Raw genomic sequence first — 3,527 nt, forward strand, 5'->3', positions numbered from 1 at the left:
AGATCATGACCTGAGCCAAAGTCAGACACCCAACCGACTGAGTCACCCAGGTGCCCCCCAATTTTTTTTAATGTTTATTTTTGAGACAGAGAGACAGAGTGCAAGCGGGGGAGGGGCAGAGAGAGAAGGAGGCACAGAATCCGAAGCAGGCTTCAGGCTCTGAGCTGTCAGCACAGAGCCTGACATGGGGCTGGAACCCACGGCCCATGAAATCATGACCTGAGCCGAAGTCGGACGCTTAACCGACTGAGCCACCCAGACATCCCAGATGCCCTGTACCATATATTTTTTATTTTTTTAATTTAATTTTATTTTTTTAAATTTTTTTAATGTTTATTTATTCTTGAGACAGAGTGTGAACAGGGGAGGGGCAGAGAGAGGGAGACACAGAATCCGAAACAGGCTCCAGGCTCTGAGCTGTCAGCACAGAGCCCAATGCGGGGCTCGAACTCATGAACTGCGAGATCATGACCTGAGCTGAAGTCGGACGCTTAACTGACTGAGCCACCCAGGTGCCCCTCATATATTTTTTAAATAAATTCTCTAGAGGTGGACATTTGTCTCTACTGTTTTGTGAGTATAAACAAAGTAGCAAAGCATATCCTTGTACTTTTGGTATTTGCATATGAGCAAATGTATCCACAGGGAAATTTTCTAGAAATGCAACTGCTGGGTCAAAAGGCATGTAATGTACACTTTAAATATTGGTAAGATCTTTCTTTCTTTCTTTCTTTCTTTCTTTCTTTCTTTCTTTCGCTTGCTTTCCCATTTATTTCTTAACACAACTGTCTACCTAGCATCAGTTTGTGCATTAGATGGAAAGTTTCCTCACTATGGGCTTTGCTCTTAATTCCTATCACATATCAGAGTGTTTTATCTGATGTATCAAAGGTGCCTGCAGTTCTGAGTACAAGTCCCAAATGTGAATAGTGTATCAAATGTATTTCACAGGAAAGAGAAACTCATGTTTTAGGATATCTGCTAATATCTACATGTACCACTACTGCAACTTCTTGGACTTTCCCCCTGATCGAAGAAAATCACCACCACTTCCTCGATTTCAGAACTTATTTGGTCCCATCCCCTCATTTTACAGATGAGGAAGGGACTTGTCCAAGGTCACAAGGGGTCTATACCTAGGGCTGGTGTCCAGCCTTAATGGAACAAAAGCTATTTCCTTTGCAACATGCTCAAATGGTTTCCAAGGTCTCTATCTTTCTTCTCGCCTGGAAAATTCAGTCTCAGGAATGTCCAACTAATTCCTTGGTGAAGGTGCAATGGCAAATATAACAAAATTGTAAGAAACTATCTCCCTCTGCTGGTAACATTCTACAACTACAAAGCCTTAAAAAAAAAAAAAGCACATCAGCTGCAATGATGAAAAATTAATCAAACCTCAAGAGTGAGACTTTGGTGAGGCCTGATAGACAATCTCATCCTCCTTGCTGTCCCCAAGGCCCAGTCAGGATAATTCACTTAAGAGAACAGTTCACAGAAGAATGTATTCAAAGTAAATATAGCTCCAGGGGTGTCTGCTGGCTCAGTCCATAGAGCATATAACACTTGATCTCCAGGTTGTAGGTTCAAGCCCCACGTTGGGTGGAGAGCTTACTTAAACATAAAAATCTTTAGGCGTGCCTGGGTGACTCTGTTGGTTAAGAATACGACTCTTGATATCGGCCCAGGTCATGATCTTGCAGCCTTGCCCTGAAGTGTGCCTCCCCCCACCCCCCCCACCACCTCTCAAAATAAATAAATAAACTTAAAAAAAAATAAAATCTTTTTTAAAAAACCCAACAAAGTAAACATAACTCCAGAGAGTGAACAAAACAAAATGCTTTTTCTCTGACATTGGTCAGGCTGTTCATAATATTTTATTATATTTTATACATAGAGAATTTGAATTGCTAATGGAATATCCAATGTGGAGATGCCAGTAAGAAGCCTAGATTAAGAATTGGTAACACCAGGTCAGGTCAGGGCTGGAAGTCAACTTTGGGAGTCTTTAGCATTCAGTAGGGAGCTTACATCATGAGCATCTATGTAAAAACCATGGACTGAGGACATACCCAGAGATTATCCATATTTCAGAGACAGGAAGTCATGAAACCAGAATTAGTAAGCATGTCACTTTAACTTCTAAATAAAAACTAGTAACATTTAACACATGATTGCAGTTTATATAATAATTATTAGGAATGCAAATTGCAAAAATTCTTGGGGTACCTGGGTGGCTCAGTCAGTTGGGTGTCCAACTCTTGGTTTCAGCTCGGGTCATGATCTTGGTTTCGTGGGTTCAAGCCCCCCCCCCCCCGCCCCTCCTCCATCCACACTGTCTCTGTCTTTCTCAAAATAAGTAAATAGACTTAAAAAAAAAAAGAATAAAAAATTCTCAACAGGAAGCTGTTACTTTAGAAAGATTAATGACATGCTAAAAACATGAGAAGAAACACATTCCAAGTTAGGTAATTTGATTACAAATAGCTAAATGCACCACTACCAAATGACAGGTTTTTAAAACTGGGGAGCCCACGGGAATATGACAGTGAGAATAAAAATACCTGGTGTTTGCTTTTCCCCTTTTTTGTGTTTTGGGAAAGAAAGGATGATTAGAGAATTGCAGGGTTTTTTTAGGGAGGCAAGACACCCTCACAATGATAATAGCTAACCCTTGGAACTCTTACTATGGGTCAAGCACCGTCCAATGCTTCTCAGCATAGTAACTAGTTTAATTCTTACAATCTACCTTTGAAGCAGCTACTATTATTATCTTTTTTTTTTACACTTGAGGAAACTGAAGCACAGAACCCACAAGTAACTTGCATAAGATCACACAAACTTGTTCAAGTTGGAAGTGTCCAAAGTTGAACTTTAAAGTTCAAGGTCTCTACTTCTGTACTGTAGAGAAAGAAAGCAGGAATACCGTTTAGGAAGATGCATAAATAAATGTTTAAGGAAATGCTAATGTTTGTATCTGTCATTGAAGACTCAGGAGAACTTTTGTGGTTCTGGTTGGCCAGCTCAGGTGCAGTATTATCAACTAAAACTACCGTTTTAGTTAACAGATGCTTGGAATATGCTTTATGTGAAGGAAAAACTGTAACGACTTTCACCTTATCACATAGAAATAATAAAATGTGTTATGCATCAGATGTTTTTCATCCTCTATTGAGGCATAAAAATATTTTAAGAACTTTAAAAAAAATACGCCATCTGCAGTTCATGAAGATTACCAGTCACTTTAAAAAAAAAAAAAAGGTTCTCAGTAATTGCCTGCCCTTAGAAAAGATGGTTCCAAAGAACACACTTTCCCTACTCAGGACGATGACTTCACATGGACTCACTCATTGAGTACAAGAGCTTAACACGTTGCCCTTAAGAAAAATGGCAACCTTCTGGTTCCTCTGCCCTTTGCCAAGATGGCTTTCTCGATGCTCAGGGGCGCTGGCCAGGCGCTTCTTCCGGGCTTGGCAAGGGGCGGGGTCCATTGAGTAAAGCCTTGCGTGCCGGCGCCCGCGACGGAGGCG

This window comes from Acinonyx jubatus, chromosome C1, assembly GCF_027475565.1.
Source record: "Acinonyx jubatus isolate Ajub_Pintada_27869175 chromosome C1, VMU_Ajub_asm_v1.0, whole genome shotgun sequence".
Taxonomy (NCBI): domain Eukaryota; kingdom Metazoa; phylum Chordata; class Mammalia; order Carnivora; family Felidae; genus Acinonyx; species Acinonyx jubatus.